The 19,231-nt window shown below is 41.0% G+C and overlaps 1 protein-coding gene across 4 annotated transcripts in view; it reads left to right on the forward strand.

Annotated features, from left to right (window-relative positions):
- GHR (growth hormone receptor) overlaps positions 1 to 19,231 on the forward strand; it is a 132,550-nt gene that overhangs the window by 41,936 nt on the left and 71,383 nt on the right. For 3 of the 4 annotated variants that reach the window (XM_075021479.1, XM_075021477.1, XM_075021478.1), the window contains exon 2: positions 6,398 to 6,482. The gene's annotated coding sequence lies outside the window, so the exon portion shown is untranslated. Of the gene's footprint in view, positions 1 to 6,397; positions 6,483 to 11,330; positions 11,460 to 19,231 lie in introns of all 4 variants that reach the window. The other variant, XM_075021480.1, reaches the window with a different exon arrangement.

A 19,231-nucleotide genomic window follows, 5' to 3' on the forward strand; every position in this document is an offset into this window, starting at 1 on the left:
ATATTCTGTATTTCCTTTTGGAAAAATGTTTTCTTCTACGTTCTTACAGTCCTAGTTCCTTGAACCACAGTTTTTATGCTCGCAGTAGTTTTAGTCTTCAGTTAAAATTAACAGCTTTGTTTTGCCATATCCTTTTATATTTTATTTGCATATTTAGAAATTTTTAATCAAAAAGGAGTGGGAGATGGTGAGAGAAAAGGGAATCATATTGTTCAAAAGCCAGGCTTTCGACTTTTGCAGAAAATCATCTAGAGGTAATCCTTTCAGCCTAGCTTTGATAAAGCCTCAGATAGACTGCTACTTCAGACTTCGGCTGACTGGAGAGAGTCCAGAGGAAAGCTATGAGAATGATCAGCGATCTAGAAAACTTAGTTGAAAAATTGGTTTTGTTCTAGAGAAGAAGGGAAGTATAACAATCTTCAGGTAGGTAAAAGACTATGAAAAAAGGGTAGGGAATAACGTATTCTTCATTGTCCTGGGGGCTGGAGGGCGAGGAGTTAGAGGAATTGAATTACATCAAGAGTGACTTGAGGTACATATTGGAATAACCTTCCTAGTGGCAAGGGTAGTCATGCATTGGGATAAATTGCCTGGGGAGGTTGCAAAATCTTTAGAAAAATCCAGTAGGCAGAGAGGAGACTCAAGCAAGATTTAATTGATCTGGCTGTGGAGAGTGGGAGTGGACCAGATGATGTCTGGCAGTCCTGCCCAGCCATGTTTTCTGTAGTTCTGTTATACAGGTCACCAGTTACTTGTACCCAGTAATTTGTTTTGCTTGGAAAGCAAGTTGAAGTGATGAAGATTTTTTTTTTTTTTTTTTTTTTTTTTTTTTTTTTTTTTAATTCAGCCTCTAGTAAATTCAACCTTGTAAAAGTTTTGGGGTTTTTTTTCCGTCTTTCTCTTCTTGATTCTCCAGTATGTCTTCTACCTCATTAAAGAGCAATGTAGTGTTTATAGCTTCTTCCATATACAGGTTATTATCAGGTACAACTGAGTAATCCATTATGTATTTTTCTCAAATAACTTGGGGCCATTATCTTGATTATAAAAAGATGCTCCAGACTTCAAATAATATTTTTAGGTCCTTGCTCTTTTGAAGTTTGTTAGTCTCTTAAGTGTGGACATGAGAACTGGCTACAATAATCCAGTAAGGCATCTTTCTTCTCAGCATATACTTGGTATTTCCCTGTTAATTTATCAAGAAAATTTCCCTTTTAAGTTACTGATATGTCAGCAACAGTTTCAGCTAGTAGAGTTCTAGATTTGCAGCTGCCCAGATCTCAAAATGCTTTACATAAACATTGACTAAACTATTCTTCGTAACATTCCTCCAGCTCAAGTAGATAATTAACTGTAGTGGGAATACGACATGTTTCACTCATGGAAGACAGCCTGAATTTCTGGATACTACACTAGCTATCTTGTATTTCAAGTGAAATTGCTACCTACTTAGAAAGTTTGGACTTCTTGTCTGTTTGCATCCTTTACAATGGTGACGGTATCTTTTATAACCCGAAGAGGTGTATTAACTCCTATATTTGCCCTTGGACTGCAGTGCATACCTCTTGAGCTATCCTGTCCACAGATACACTTATAAGTGTAGTGCAGTGAAAAACATAAATTCACCTTTCATCCCTACTACAAGTGCCAAAGCAAATATCAGTTGTTACTCAGCTTAGTGCTGCTAAGAAAATGTTCCACTTATTGTTATGTCAGAGGCAAAGACTGCCAAATCTGTAAGAACAGAAATGTGATTCAGTGAAGTATTTGAAACACAAAGGGCAAGATTTATTCTTAGGCTCCTAAGGATATGAAGCGGTTAAGAGGGGAAAAAAAGGGTCTGATTTGGAACTAGATTGGGACCCCTTGTCCACGATATGCTGGTGAGGCAAGCAGAAGGGTTAAGGAGGAAAATGGGTTAAAAGCCTTAGCTATCTGAATAGAGGAAAAAAGGGAAAGGTGATGGAAGGTTCTGATTGTTAGTGTTTTCTTGAAAAAATTTAAGAAATTCCTGTGCAGAGAAAAATGTTAAAAGAGATTTAAGGAATGAGTTCACAACTGCAAAATGGTATTTTAGCTAAGGATGTGAAACCTGATTATATTAGAGAAGTAGAGTTTTAAGGTAAGAAGTTTGAACCTAAGAAGGAGCAGAGAATCATAGGATATCTCAAATTGGAAGGGACCCATCAGGATGACCGACCCCAACTCCCTGCTCCTCGCAGGACCACCTAACACTAAACCATATCACTAAGAGCGTTGTCCAGACGCTCCTTGAACTCCGACAGGCTTGGTGCCGTGACCGCTTCCCTGGGGAGCCTGTTCCAGGGACCCACCACCCTCCCAGCAAAGAACCTTTTCCGAATGTCCAGCCTGAACCGCCCCTGAGGCAGCTCCATTCCATGTCCTCGTGTCCTGTTGCTGGTCACCAGAGAGAGGAGATCAGCACCTCCCCCTCCGCTGCCCACCACCCCCCCAACCCGCGAGGAAGGTGCAGGCGGCCATCAGGGCACCCCTCAGCCTTCTCTTCTCCAAGCCCAGCCAGGCAGGTGACCTCGGCCGCTTGAGTCTTGCCCTCAAGGCCTTCCACCACCTTGGTTGCCCTCCTCTGGGCACACTCGAACGGTTTGATGTCCTCCTTACACTGAGGCGCCCAAAACGGCACACGGGGCTCGAGGTGGGGCCGCACCAGTGCGGTGTAGAGTGGGACAACCACCTCCCTCGAACAGCCAGCTGTGCTGGGCCTGATGCACCCTGGGACATGGTTGGCCCTTTTGGCTGCCAGGACACACTGTTGACTCAATTCAACTTGCCATCAAATGGATAGAATGACTTGATTGGAGAAATCTTAGAAATGCACATGAAGAGCTTTTTTTTTCCTTCTGTTTGAGACAAGTATTTTCAAAACAGGTTCAGGAAAAAGTAGTTTGAGACTCTCAGCAAGTGCTATGCATCACAATTTTGATAACTGGAGAGATGAAAAAAATGCATCTCAGATGCAATCAGAATAAGACTCAGGCAAATTATGTTTTGTCTTCTTTGAGCTTAGCTGTAGAGGAGTTGTTTAACTGGAAATGGAAAGAAGTAAAATACAGTAACTATACAATACAACAAAAATACAATAAAGAGAAAATTAGGATTCCTTAGGCCAAATCTTACAAGCACAAACACTCTGGAAGTAGTTTATCACAGATGCCAGAGATCTTCTTATGTATCTGTTGAGAGGCAGGACTTCTGAACAATTTGTTAGGACTTGTGAATCCAGGTCATGTGTCTGCTTGGAAATAGTCCATCCTTCCTCAATAGCCCATGCAATCATAGGGTGTCCATAGTTTACCATCTTTCTTCCAAAGCATGTCATTTATATCCTTCTCTTTTTTGTCTGCTGCCAGCAACTTTTCAGTTCTGTATCTAAACATACAGAATCATGGAATCAGAGGATCATTGAGGTTGGAGATCATCTAGTCCAACCCTCATGCTGAAAGTGGCGTTTCATTAATGCAGTTGCCCTGGGCCATGTCCCAGTGGTTTTTGAGTATCTCCAGACTCCACAGTCTTTCTAAGCAACCTGTTCCACTGTTCACCTCTTCAGTGGAAAAGGTCATTAATGAAGTTATTAAGCAGCATTTACCCTTGGGCTACTTCAGTAATGACTAGCCCTCAGCTGGACTCTGTGCCACTGATTGAAGGAAACCCTTTTAGCCACGCATTTCAGCCAGTTTTCAGTCCACTTCACTGTCCATTTACCTAGTTTGTGCTTCATCAATTTGTCAATGAAGATTTTACATGGGACATTGTCAAAAGCCTTTCTAACTTTTTTTCAGTACTGGGCTTTTGCTTCGATACTCTTTTGAAGACCAGAAGATATTTTGGCACATTTGGGTCCATCTCATCTTCTCCGGTTTATTATTTTTTGGTAGGTTAGCCAGGGATGTACTGAGAAGATATAATGGGTACAGATCCTCACATCCTAATCAAGGGAGTGATGAGTCTGAGTCTGTTTCTTAGTTTGTGAAGCAAACTGGTCCTGGATGGGCCCTCTCTTAACTCAGTGCTGCAATCCTTTTGTTTGCCGCGTGGTTTAGAATAACCAGTTGTGTTTCTGAGAAAATATGTGTCTCTGGAAAAGCCTCACCTATATAGTTTATTCACATGAATCTATGTTCTCATTTTGCTGAAGTTACAGTTTTTCCAAGAATCGTTTAAAAGGTAGCTGCTTGCCATTTAAACACCTAGCTCCCTACCTTATGTGCAGTACTGCCTATTTTGTCACACATAATGAAGTGTCAGAGCCAAGCACAAATATAACTGTCTTCATGTTTGCGTGGCTTGTTTTAAACTGCAATATTGCAAATAAACACTGTCACTGCATGCAGTCTTTGTGCTATCATCACTTGCTACTAAGGGTGAAACAAAATGTTCTGAGTACAATTAGGTAATCAGAAGTTAGGACATCTCCCTTTTGTCACCCATAAAGTAGCTAAGAGATCTTTTCTGCTGTTGAGCAGGATTTCAAAATATTTTGGAAAGACTACTGGAATAATGGAATAATTTTCCCTGTCTTACTATAGTAGAATTCTGACTTTGTCACATGGAGATCATTTCCACCTTACCAGGTGTTTTGAAACAGGAATTTGTCAGTAGTCCTTGGTAGCTCACTTAAGTCAACAGCTGCCTTAGACTTTACAACTTTGTTTCAGTCTAAGCTGTCCCTTTATTTTTGGAGAAGAGAGTTGTGGCTCACTTGTCAATTACTCTCTCTGAAATTAAGAGTTCTTTTGAAAATCAGCAATTAAATCAATGTAAGACTCTTTATAGAATTATATATAAATGGGACACACCACCAGTTAGATTCTCAGCCTGATGAAATGTGAGCAGGCTCTTTCTGCAAAGTGGGATATTAGAACTTGGCTGTGCATATTATGGGGTAGATTAAAGATTCACCATGTATGGACCTGTCTAGTCCTCTTGTTTCATGATGTGAACGAGGAGAGAACCCTGCTTACAGGTTTCACTTCAGCTAACCACACATAGGATGATTTATTTTAACCTTGATTGCTATTGCATATTATTCTTGCTTTTGCATGGAGAATGCCTTCTATTATTTTCAAATGTCTGTTAAATTTTTCTCTCTGTTCAGCTCAAGGATTTTCTCTTTTGGTAGTTTGGGGTGGGGGGGATATTTTCTTTTTTTTAATACAAGTGCAGAGGTGATGCTTAGCCTTTTACACACTGTACTGAGGAAGGATTCCTGAGAAGTACGATGAAATTTTCACTCACAATCACATTTTGCTTTGAATTATTTGTTGTTTAGGGATGTATCCATCCATTAAAATGATACATATAAAGAGAAGAAAATTCTATGGGTACAAATCAAGATTCCTGCAGTTCTTTCTTAAGCCAGTGCTAGTACTCAGTCAAGGAAAACTCTCTTTTATATATTCCTTTCTTCTTGTTAAGGCTAGGGCAGTGTGGCCCTAGGCATTCAGTCTCAATGAACACAGCATTTGTTTAGATGTTATTTGTGGGTTTTTGCAGAATGATTTCTTTTCCTAATTATTTAAAGAGCCTGATACTATGAAATCCGGTTGTCTTTTCATAGTCATACCCACCAGAAACCAAATTATTATGAATTATTCAATTAATGTGGGCACCATGGCTGACTTTTTAAAAATGCTTTAAAAAGATGACTTGCATCCTTGGGAAGAAGTAACCTTCCATGTTGAATTAATGTTATTTTTATTTAAATATAGAAGTACTACTAATTCAAAACCGTTTTAGATGCTGCTACTGTGCCAAATGTCATGGGAGTGATAACGTGCTTAGGAATTCTGGACATAACAAATGACGTACTTCTTTTTTTTTTAACAGCGTGCCATCTTCCTGAGACTTACACAGTATCGTTTTAGAGAAAAAAGAAATGTTTCTTTCTTAAAACTACCAGTGTATAAGTTACTACACTGTAATTTATTGTCTAAAGCAGTAGTAGTGAGATACTACTCATCCATGCCCTCTTCTTGGTGATGCAGAGTTTACTTCCAGTCCGGCTGTTTTCCACCACAGATGTGCATTGAAAATGAGTCTTTTGATCGGTCACCCTGACTTCTCTTTGCCATTTAAATCAGCATGCGTGCATTTTAATGTCAAGGTTAGCGTGGGATCCTGCGGCTTGGCAAGCCCCCAGTGACACCAGGAGTTTCGGGCAGCCGCTGCTGTTTGAGTGAGAAGCCCAGGTGCTGTGCTCAGGGCCGCCGAGCAGGCTGCCCAGCTGGTGGCCTTCCCCCAGGGACGACAGTGCCGGGAGACCCGTTCGGATTTTGGTGTGTGGCCTTCCCACTGCCGGTGCCCTTTGCTGTTCCAGGACTCATCTCTTGTCTCTGTTTCCCCTGATTTTGCATAGGTGCTGGGATGGCTGGAGAAGGTCACGATTTGCAGTTGAGCTGAGGGAGGCGTGAAGCATCATCCATCCCCTGCTGACATTTGAGGTAATGTGATAACTTTTATCTTACCTGCAAGACTTTCTTATGGATGTTGGCTAAGCTGAGTGATCAATAGTATCCTGTAGCGCTCTGCAGATAATCCTCAGATCCCATGATTTGTTCCTACAGAAGGTGATAATGATGATATGCAGTATACAGAATTCTGACTGGAATCCAATCGTCTTATTTTATTACTCCAAACAACAGAGATATTTGAATTAAGGCTGTCAACTTCAATCCCAATGTAAATTGATGGCTTCAAGCCCATTTCTGCCAGTCTCTAGTAGCCAGCATTTGAGACAAAGGGCTTAGTAACTGGTAGAAGTGCTTAAAAGCCACTTTTCCTTGTCAGAGAAAAATTATTATACTGTATTTTAATGACCCATTTCTCATTTATAATGTTATTTAAAGTGTTAATTGCCTGACTTTTTAAATGCGCAATGTTGAAACCAATGGAGGAAAAAAAAAAGCTGTATTTTTCCAGGGAGATAGAATATGAAAGTGCATATCAGAACATTGTAGATAAAAAATTCTGGTTTAAATGACACTTAAATGACATCTAGTTTGAATGTGTGTATTGGGTCTAATTCATATCTGGAGTGTATTACTGAAAGCTTAATCAGATTACAGTTGGGTAAATTTGAATCAAGCATCACAGAAATACACTGTAGTATAAGGGATTAGGATCTATGATTGCTTATTCATTGGAACTGGAAAGCTGTTATCTGGTGTTAAATGGCTGCATGAGACTTTACAGCTGCTATCTGTGTACTATAGCAGTTCTATAAGACTTAATTGGCTATTCCTGTCTAAGTGTACACAAATGTAATGTCATTAAATAGAAGAGAAATTCTAGAGACTTTTTGCTTTGGTTGCAATAACAGTAGGTAAAGCTTGCCACCCTATGCCAATGTTTTTAATGTTTCTAAAACCAGATGGTGGAACTCCAGATGCATTAATTGCACCATGCATCTCTGCTTGGGAGACTTGTCTAAGGATATACCAATTCCACTAAGAAAATAAGAACGTCAGAATAGTGAAAAGTTACTTGTAAAAATGCTTGTAGATAGGCATAACTTAGAGTCACTAGGGACCTCCTCAACCAAAGCCTTCTTTGTTGTGGTTACCATCCCTTCTCATACAGAGTTAAGCACACCTGAAAAACAATTTATGAATGACTTCTCTCATTTTGTAGCTGAAGCATGGGAGGACAACCACACAACCATGCTTCTGTGCCCTGTTTTTCTGGCTTTCCACGCCCAGTGAGCCAGTCGATCCTTAGCTAAGCTGCCCATTCCCGATTCCTTTGCGAGCAGCAGTGGAAGAAGTGTGCCCAGCACTGGGAGCACACAGCTTAGATGTGGGGTCTGGCCTCACTTCTGAGCTCTGTCACAGGCTCACTGGGGGGTTCTGCTGCCCTCTGTAACTTTACCATGTTTCAGCTTCCTATTTGTAAATGAAGGCTAATAATTCTTAACTTCCAGAAGGGACCAAGGCATCCATATACTTAGGAAATGCTGTTAGTCACACAGGGACTGTCATACTTAATGTGATATTGACACTGTGTTACCAGGGGAGAGTACAAACCCTTTGCATTTAAGTGTGACCCTGGGCTTGGAAATTGATAGGATAGTGGGTGGTAAAAATAATTTCTGTGGTGCTTTCTCACTTGGTATTTTCCACTAACTAGAGATAAAGAACATTTTGGCACAGGGAAGAGCAACTGACTTAATCCAAGGATAATGTGATCATTGGGGAGGGGAGATCATGCTGACCAGATACCTTGAAAATGACATGTCTGTAATTTATATTACCTATGCCAAGTTAGATTTAGATTAAGAACTGGAAATGTGATAACTGTCCCCATGTAGATCAATTAATGGCTTAGCCTTCATATATTTGCCTTTCAGTACGCGTTTGGCAATACCAGCTACAGACTCAGCCATCTGGAGGCAAGCTTACTGTTCAGCTCTTCTCTGAAATTGAGACATTTAATGCATTATGCACAGTAGGAAATGTTCATCTGCACATTTTCTAGGCTGCAATTAATGAAGTGTTCTACCCTGAATGAGGTTTTTGTTTATCCTAAATGAATGTGTAACATTCTTTCCTTAAAAATTAAACAGATGCCTTGTTGTTTCAAGTCTGGGATACTGAAAGTGACCCATAGATGTGGTGAGAGTAATTTGTGCCTCATTGACATTTACAATCCCAATGGAAGATAACACATGAGGCACAGCTTTAAATAGCTTTTGACAGTGCTGGTAGTTCTGCTGAATATGCTGGAAAAAAAAAATTGTATCTGGCCAAAAGCAGCAGAGATGTTTATAAAATAACTGCTGTAGAATATTCCAGTAACCATAATTTCTTCAGCTATTAATGCTTATCCAGGTACCAGGTCAGCACACCTCTCTGTCCTATAAATAAAGCTCTGCTAAGTTGCTTGCTGTGGGATACAGCATACAAAGTACGGAAACCATTTGTGGTGCTGTGAGAGCCTGAGAAAAGCTAAGAGTACAGAAATAAAATTGACTGTTTCTCCAGTCTGGAAAAAAACTTATGTGAATACAGGGTTTCTCCTTTTTAACAGCCTTTGAAGTTCAGGGAAGGACTTGCCTACACTGTACACGTCAATAATACAATAAAAGTATCCATTGGTTAATACCAACATGCTGTAATACTTTTCTCATCAGACAACTTGTTTGGTGATGTTAGGCTACTGCAAACTAGGAATCCACCACGTGTGGGTTATGTCTGCTAGTTTGTGACTGGGATCAGATCCAAATCCTTCAGCTGATTGTGTTATGAATAGATCAGAGGCATGTATACTTAACTAAAGAACCCCCAAACCACTATGTGGTTTGGGTTGTTTTTAGCTTTATGGCTATTCCTGATACTTTTGCTTTATCAGTTCATCATATAATTTGAAGGGTTTGGTTTTTAGCATTTAATGACACAGTCATCAGTAGGACTGTATCATTAATTTGCTGCTAAGTGAGTTAAATTCTGCTGCTGTCAAGTTGTATGTTACTGCAGATTTGAAATCAAAGTTAAGATTCAGCTTGAACAAGTCTGGCAAACTCAGGTATTATGTCCTGGCAAAGGGCTGCAGGCAGTCATATTTTATTAACTACTGTGCGTAAAATAGAAAGGAAACTAGGAATGTTAACATTAAAATATACTGCACGAAGTATTTTCTTAGTGGTCTTTTTTCTTTTAGAAACAATACTCTGCAGTCATTGGTAGCCACTTTTGTTCTGGATCTTGCTTCTGAGTAAAGTACCTCATAAATATGCTGTTTGAGAATTATTTGTGAAAAATATGTTTTCCAGACTAAATATACTACACTGAACCAGTGAGAAGAATCAGATTAGATAAATCTGTGGAAATCTATCCTCCCACACATGGCTCAGCATGCTTTAAAAATGCACTCCAGCAAATCAAGTCTTACACTGTACTTACTACTCTAGGGTTTATTATGCGTGACTAGTAAAAATCCATATAGTGCAATCTTTGCAGTAGTATGTGGGAAGTAAATCTGGCTTTTGGAAAGGCTAAGCTCAATATTCCCACTTAGCTGCAGTGGTCCTGCTGTTAGTTCAGCAACATCAGACTGTCTTGCTCCATCCACCCTCCCTGCCTTACCCCGTCCACCCTCTGTGCCCTCTCCGAGGGGAAGCAGCTCATCCCTTTCACCACACTTTGCAAGCAACTCTCCTCTTCCCATCTCTTTTCCTCATGAAGGCAGTTGCCCTCTTACTTCCATCACTAGCAGACATCAAGAAATAGGGAAAAGGAAAGGAGGGGAGCAAGGGATTGGAAAAGCACAGCTCCCCGTATCTTCCTGCACTGATGGCGGCAGGAGGAAGCCAAGCTCTCCTTTGGGCTGTGGCTGGCAGAAAAAGCTGGAGAGTTCAGGCAGCCTTCATGGCTTTAGAAGCCATTTCTCATCCCCTCCAGGCAGAGGTGACACAGGCTGGACGGCATCATTTGATGGGCTAGATCTGGTTTATGAACTACATGCCATAAATAAAAACCTACTTAAAGAATCCAATTTTTGTTAAAGAAAGAAATGCTAGTCTTCTTTCTCTGTAAAGCTGTACCATCATCTCTATTAATTTGTGTTGCAGCTCCTAGTAACAGCTGCTTGTTAACATACCACGTGACTTTCAGCCACACCAGTAAATAAAATGTAATATTTCCATCAGGACAAATCTTTCTTGAAAAAAATAGCTTTGGGGTTGTTTCAAATCATATAGTTGTTTAAAAAAATCACAGACCGCATGATACAAGTTTCCTACCATTTCTGTAGTGATACTTCAACTTTTCAGGCTCAAAACTGTTCTCTAGATCCTTTATCAAACATGTATGTAAGTATACCTAGCAGTGTCTATAGCAAGATTTAGAACAAGTATCTATATCAAAGGAATGCACGTATTTTAATTAAGACTTAAAATCTTAAAAAACAAAAAACAAAACAAAACAAAAAAAAAACACCAAAAAAAACCCCCAAAACAACAAAACCAACCTTTCCTCTAATATGGAAGAAAAAGACACAGGGAAGTTAAAATACAACTGCAAGCTCTAAGTTTTGAGGACTTCCCTACTCTATAAGGGTACAGCTATTGAGTACCTCCCTACCAGCTGAGCAATTCAGCAGAAACCTGGCTGACCCACAGTACGTGTTTTTCTGTTAGTTTTATATGTCTGCCATCGAGCATGTCAGACTGGAAAAAAGCCTGTTGTCCTAGGGTGATAAAATCTCAATTCCAGGCCAGCCAAAACCATACCTTTCTTAGCCAAGAAATTAATTGTAGACCACCGAGTAACCCTGCAATTAATTGTTCTCTGCAGCTCATAGAATGGCTGACATCTGGATTCACTTTCCAAGCTATGAAAGGACTACAGACTTTGAGGGCTTGGGGTTGTTTCTTCTGTGACTAAATCACCCTGGATCAATTTATATTCAGAGCTAACTGGTTGGTAAGCTGTCAAAAATCTTTGCAGACTATCACATTTAAAATCTCTGAAAGCAGCAACAGAATAATATCTTCCTTGAACTATACAGAGTCATTCTTTTTAGTGTATGAGTCCAGTCACCTGTTATCAATTCTGATTGCTGAAGAAAAACTTATATGCAATTAGTAAACTAAAAATCAGGACTAATTTATGCATCAGGGCAATTCAAAACTCAAAGCTCTGTCTGCTGTGATATTCCACAGTTTTAGTAATGTTGGGAAAATTATAATCTATGCAGAAGTGATTTTTCTAATGTTGCCATGCACTTTGTAATAGAACCTAAGAGCAGTCAGTCTCATCATGCTTATTGTGAATGTGGTTCCTTACACAGGACTCAGCTGTGATTAGTGTCATACATATTTTAGGACCAGATGATATCATTGTTAATGACTTGTTAAAAAAAAAAAGAAGATTTATTTTTTTATATGGTGCCGTGATTTAACCCCAGCAGGCAACTAAGCACCACGCAGCTGCTCACTTGCTCCCCCCCTGCTGCCAGTGAGATGGGGGAGAGAATCGGAAAAAAAGTAAAACTCATGGGTTGAGATAAGAACAGTTTAATAGGACAGAAAGTAAGAAACTAATAATGATAATAATAACAATAATAAAATGACAATAATAATAATAAAAGGATTGGAATATACAAGTGATGCACAATGCAATTGCTCACCACCTGCTGACTGATGCTCAGTTAGTTCCCAAGCAGTGATCCCCCCAGGTTATATACTGGACATGATGTTACACGGTATGGAATACCCCTTTGGCCAGTTTGGGTCAGCTGTCCTGGCTGTGTCCCCTCCCAGCTTCCTGTATCCCTCCAGCCTTCTTGCTGGCAGGGCATGAGAAGCTGAAAAATCCTTGACTTATTACAAACACTACTTAGCAACAACTGAAAACATCAGTGTGTTACCAACATTCTTCTCATACATGAACCCAAAACATAGCAAGCACTATACCAGCTACAAGGAAGACAATTCATTCTATCTCAGCCAAAACCAGGACGTAAAGTTCCCTGTGATATTAAAGTTATTCAGTGTAAGAGCCAGAAACAGGAACAGTCATCCTCTTTCCATTATACACCAACAGTTTCCACACATGGTCACACAGATGAGACTAAAAAGATGGCAGTTTAGTCCACAGGACCCAGTGTTGAGTGGGATGATTACTGATGTGCTGATTAAAGGGAGAGCTCCAGCTGCTGAGACTCTTGCTGACAGGTTCCTTGTGCAAGCAGCTGTGCTCCCTATTTCAGTACAAAAATGGGTTCTGAGGCAAGACTGCTGGTTAGGCTTCAGAGGAGCTGGGTATTGTGCTAGAGCAGGAGAGCCCCCAGCAGAGTTTTACAAAACTCTTTGCCCACAGTGCAATGTTCTCCCCTTTAGTCTGCTCGTTTTCATTGTCCTGTGTGTCTAATGTAGGTCCTGAGATCTAGCTTGGTATGGAATTTATTTTTGTGAATAGCCCTCACAAAATGGGTTTTAGTCTGAGCAATACCTGTGGTAGTGGTGGGTGAAGGCTCAGGCTCTCAGCTGCTCCTCGGGGCAGATATCTTGTGAAGTTTGTCTGTCAACATCTATTTCCTCATGGTCCTGTGTAAAATAACAATAACAGCAATGGAAAAATGTGAATGCACTAGTCTGTTTCAATAAAAAAGTTGAATCTGCTCCAAAGTTTCACTTTCTTAATCAGATAGTTGGTAACATGAGGGAGTGAATGCAGAGGAGGGAGTCCTAACAAGTGGAGGCGGATGCGCTCTCCATCAGCCAGCCAGCCGGCCTTGCGCTGAGCAGCTCTGTTGTTTGTAGCACCCATTGCAGAATATCCCATTTTGAGGTGATCAGCTCAGAGTTCATGTGTTTTATCTGTGATGTTGTCGTGGTTTAACCCCAGCCAGCAACTAAGCACCATGCAGCCGCTCACTCACCCCCCCACACCCAGTGGGATGGGGGAGAGAATCGGGAAAAAGAAGCAAAACCTGCAGGTTGAGATAAGAACGGTTTGAGAGAACAGAAAAGAAGAAACTAATAATGATAATGATAACTCTAATAAAATGACAACAGCAATAATGAAAGGATTGGAATGTACAAATGATGCGCAAGGGCAATTGCTCACCACCCACCGACCGACACCCAGTTAGTCCCTGAGCCGCGATTCTGCAACTAGGACGGATGTCTAAAAGGAAAGGTTGCAGTGCAGAACTGTGATTGTTTTAGAGTATTAGGATTTTTTTTACACTGGCACAGAAATGTTTTACAGCACTGGAAATATCATTTAACATCTTTATGTAAAGTGTGAATAATTATCTCAGTGAAATGTTTTTCTGTGAGTAAACCCACATTTTTTAGTACAGATTACTAGGGCGTTAGTTCTAGATACAGACTCAGACATTGCATTTTCCTTTTTTGCCATGATGTTTGACATTAAATTGATGGATTATACTTCTTCAAACAAACTGGAATATACTTTTTGCTCATTTAGAGAAATTCTCTCACTTTTGTTTGCAGTTGATTATACAAATAGCAAAGAGCTGAATTTTGAATTTTGTCTTTCGGATGACTGTTAGATATCTAAGTATTAATAATAATTAAAAAAAAAAAAAAAGAGAAGGAAAAAAGCCTAGGAAAATTACCACTGTAGTTGACAAAAGTGTTTATAGCCTGAAAAAATTACCACTCTCATAAACTGGCCTGGATCTTCTTCCTTAATGATACAAGTACATGTAAAGCTGAGTATCAGCTCAGCAATTCACAACTGCGTGATAACAGCTAAATGTTGCAATTTCAGCTGAGATGCATCTGTTTTGCTGCTTTGATGTGTTTTAGGGGCTGAAAGGTAAAGCAAGCAATTAAGTCTTTTCCAAGTTCAAAATTTTCTATCTGTGTAGAAATTTAAGACTATAACTTCAGTTCTCTTTTAGGAATCCTCTTGTGATGGAGGAGATCTACTAACTAGTCCTACAGCTAAGATCCTCCCTCTGTGTACTTAGTCCACTAGGTTACTGCTGTCAAAGCGTGACAGATTTTATTGTAAATAAAGAATTGATGTGCCATATGCCACACCCATACTTGGACTTTGTAGCCCATTTCTTGGAGTATGACTTTATAGCTGGATTAACCTAGAACAGCTTTCAGTACAAGCCCAGAGCAATGTTCAAATTCTGGATTCACTGAATTGCTCCTTAACCACATTCAAGAACTGATAACCATTTGGCCTGTTACTAGTTTGTGTAGTTTAAATCAGAGTAATTAGCTAACACATCTATCCATGGGAAAAAGAAATCAGCTCTGGTAAAAGTATTGAAGGTGTCTATTACAATGGAGATAAATATAAATTTCATGTTAAAATGAAGCTTTCATATAGTCTCTATTCCAAAACTGAAAGTTTGTTTAGGAAAAAAAAATAATCAATTTTTCTAAAGCCAAAGTGAGCAATTAATTTAATTGACTGCATTTTCAATTTTAATGCTTGAAACTATTATAAATTGCTGAGCTTACATAGAGCTCTAATTAATAATATGAAATTGCCTCTGTTCCATAGTTTTAGTTTGTCATAATGATGTACCTTTTAATAATCCTCAAATTTGCATCAAACCATGTAGAATAAATGCAGCTTTATGCTGGAGTCCTTAATTCTTTTTCAGTGGTGCTGTCTTTTGTTAGGTTTTTGGTTGGGTTTTTTTCTGAAATGCGCCCTTTATGAGATTTTTTTTCTTTTTTTTTTTAATTTGCAGTGCATAATTTCTGCTTCTACGGTATTATTCCTTGCTCTTTTCATATCCCAGATAACCACACACACTGGGTGAATGGTGTGTAATTCGTATCAACTGTGACAATTTGTTGTTTCTGTTTCTTAACACGGCTGAGGATATTACCCTGACAAGGGTTCTACAAAAACAGGCATTCATCCAAGTGCTGATGATGACTCAATCAAGCTGTAATATCAGCAAGCAAGAGAAGAAGTCTTTAGGTCTGTGGCAGTTTTAGATTGCATTGATTGGAAGGGCTGTAACTCATTTCATCCGCAGAATGACTCTGCTATTGGAATTCAGAGGAATTGAGGGTAAGCAGGCAAAGTGTTTTCAGCTATGCACGATCAGCCAAACCAGTGTGAATGTTTTTACACAAGCACAGAAAGAAAATTTAATCTTGTCACTAATCTTGCCATGAGATAGCTTGTAAGGAGTATCCCCACTGTGAAAAATAAAGGCCTTTCACCCAGAAAAATTCTGCAAGGGTGTGTATGTATGTATTTGGTAGTTGGATAAACAAGGTTCAGGACAGATCTGGAGAGCCTGGAGTTACATTCCCTTCCCAGCACTTGTTCTTACTTGGTGGTGGATGTATTGATGTGTATTCATCTGCATTGCACGCTCTTGTGTCCTTGCCTGTTTGTGATCTGATGGAATGGTGAAACATAACAACATACAGAAAAACATCTCAGTTTAATCCTTCACTCAACAATTTTGCGGTTGGGTTCTGGAATAGCTGCACATGTGCTGCTTTGTCAAGCAGTGCTAAACTGGAGGAGGTTACAGGGGAAAAAACTCTCATATTTAGAGTACAGCATGTTAATGGAGATAGCAAAAGCAGAAGTCCCTTCATAGGCGCAGTTTAATGGAGTGTAATGTCCTTCTCCTTTCTTCAGATCCTTTCAGGTTCAGGAGCTATCTAAACCTAAAGATCTCATTTCAAACAACAGCAAAACTCCTTATGGTTTACTCTGAGAGTTATCATTGTTACCTGACTAGAGTAGATGCAAACCATTCAGTATGCTGTGACAAAAGTATTTCTTTTCTCAGGGATTTTCTTAGCCCTCTTTCGCTTGTTTATGCTATGTTCACATCTTGCTGGAGAGATGTCATGTTTAAATTAACTTGTGATTGACCTTACTCCAACATCGCTGTAGAAAAGGGCCAAGATTTTTTTTTTTATCCTTTTTATAACTCCTGGCTCCCTTTCTGTGCTGAAGCAATTAGCCTGAGCTGACCTCTAGCCAAATGTTCCTGTGGTCAAGTTTCAGCTGGCTTGAGGACAGTCAGCTGCTGTAATTCTTTTTTCTGGTTTTAGCTCTCTTCATTCTTAAAAACTGCTGAAGTTGGGTAAGCTACAGCCTATTATTCCTTAGAATAGTGTATATTACAGACAGTGAATTTTTTTTTCTGTTAAATAACAGGGACTTTATTAGTGGCATTTGTCTTTCATACGCATACAGGGGTAGGTGTTGGGACGTAGATATTACTAGATTGTAAAAGGTCAGTTTTGACACAGAAGCTGTCTCTTGATGGATTAACACTGCAGCCTCTGAACAATACTGTTCTTGTTGGCAGCGAGCTTGCAAGAGTGTCTTAGAGGAACAGCAGCGGGTGGTTACAAGACAGATTTGTGAGAACTTTCTGCAAGGCAGTAGTTGTCTAACAGTGGGGCAGATGGCAATTCAGAGGACTCTTCTCTCAGGAATTTTATTCTGTATCACCAAAAGCAGTATTGTGATGGGGCAGCTCCTGCTTTGCACCAGATTTTCTCCCACAAGACGGGAGCCATGGCAGTGTATCTCTCCCTTGACCTCCGGTACCTCTGGAAGTGGTAGTCGTACCTGCAGCCCAGCAGACCTTTTGGTATACATGCTGGATGCAGAGAGGTCACGTCGTCCCTGGTGCCTCACACCCTTTGCAGAGCTCCTTTTGCCTGGGAGAGACCTTGAGTGTGAGCTCTGTCCCAAGGGCTCTGGGTTTGAGCTCCAAGGAGGCTTGCACAACTTGACCTTTCCAGAGGCTGTTGCACAAGGAGTGGAGCATGGCCCATCTGTGTTTTCAGATGAGAGCAGTTATCATTTTTAAGCTCAGTCCTGTCTGCATTCGACATGTTCATATTACACGTACTGGATTTTTCTCCCACATGCAACTTGTCTGGACGGATAACTCAATGGGGGATCCCATGTGGATGGATTTAGGCAGAGCAGAGATGCTGTTGTTTTGCCTTGCTAAGATAGTGGCATTTGTGAGAATCCACAGAAGAATCATTTGTTTCTATACCACATTTTACTAGCGGGAAGGCAAGGGATTAAGCAGCAATTTTGATCACCTCCGAGGTTTAGGAACACAAATTAATCCTGTGCCCTGTTTCAAAGAGCCAGATGTTTTAGTCAAGGTCTGTGGCTCAGCAGGGACTTTCCCAAGCATTATAGAATTGCTCTTAAACAAGTAGTAGCTGCTGCTGGAGGGGTGGCTGTGTCCTCCCCTCTGCCTTGACTGCTCACTCCCATGCCTGTGCTGCCCCAGCTCTGTTCCCAGGGTGTGTCTTTGTGGAGTCCTGATAAACCCAGTAAGCAAACAGATTTGTTACGATAAATGCTTATGGATTAATTTAGCTGGAACAATTTCCTGACAGAGTGTGCTGCATGCAGGTATGTATACAAGTCTCCCAGTGCAAGAAGACAAGCAGTACTGGAATGGGATTGTTTTCATCTGCAGCAGCAGGACCTTATTGAAGTTCAACGTGATTGTTGACCTCTGGGATGTATTCCAGGCTCCTGGGCTGGTGCTCTGGCTGTCAAAACACTCTTCCTGGGAGGAAGCTGAGATGGCTGGTGGTCACAGTGCAGGGATGGAGGGGATAGCCATGCTGTGACAGCTGCACGTGGGGGCTGATCCTGGTCCCACCACGGAGTTGTTTGGTGCTGTTATGAAAAACAAAACGGTGTCCGCAGATGTGCTCTGAATGATGGCCTCTGTTGATGACATTTGTTCTCTCAGAACTCCTGTGAAGGTTTGGGCTTTTCTTGTGGCTGTTAGGCAAGAAGTAGGAAAGTTTGAGAAAAGCAGTAGGAAGATCAGCAGAGACTGGTGGACACAGGAGAGCAGGGAATTGTGAATATAGAGGCAGCACGGGATGCCTGGGTATTGCAACAGGGAGAGGGCATCAGGGCTGTAAATAAAGTGACATTGTGCTCAGGCCTGTGAAAGAGAAAAAAATTTAGGGAGAGAGTGGAAGGGCTGAAGGGGAGGCAGAGGGGCTGTTCGACGGGGTAGAGATCATGTAAGAGGAGAAGAATTCGCAAATACAGAGAAGCATTTCTGTAGAAGATTTATTAATAAAGACAATAAGAATCCTTTAAACAAGAGTGCAGATGGAGCAAGGGAACAACTGAGCTAGCTGAAAACGTAGCTGATCTCAGATGAACCTCGTGCTGTGCCAGTGTAGCTCCTTTCTGAGAGTAGGAGGATTGTTGGCCTGTGATTGGCTTTATGAACTTTTTCCCAGCCCTGTGCACTCCAGCAGCTGCAGCCTTCACTGCTCCTGGTCCTGCTCCCCAGGCTGCCTCACTCTCGCACTGCCCCAAATCCTCACTAAATGTGCCGCCAGCCTCACCGTACCCCTTGTTTCCTCCCTGTCCGCGTGAGAACGGGAGAGTCACCTTTGGAGAGACCCATATCTGCTTGGCCAGGGGAAAGTCCTGCCCGGCACCTGACAGGTCCCCAGACCTCCCCCAGCTCTTCTCTCTGTGCAGCTGACCTGTGCCCACTGGGACTGGCTGCGGGGTGCCTGGGTGGTGCAGCTGGGCATCCCTGCGGTGGTGTGGGTGCCATGGGGAGCATCTCCTGGCTTGCCTTTGCAGGCCTGGGTTAGACTGTGCTAGCCTAGAGCAGTTGGAATAAATGCCTCCAGTACAGAGCCTGAAACTTGAGAGTTATTGAGCAGTTGTGTTAATAAGGTTGTGAAAAAAAACCTTCTGATTTT

Source organism: Buteo buteo, chromosome Z (assembly GCF_964188355.1).
Source record: "Buteo buteo chromosome Z, bButBut1.hap1.1, whole genome shotgun sequence".
Taxonomy (NCBI): Eukaryota; Metazoa; Chordata; class Aves; order Accipitriformes; family Accipitridae; genus Buteo; species Buteo buteo.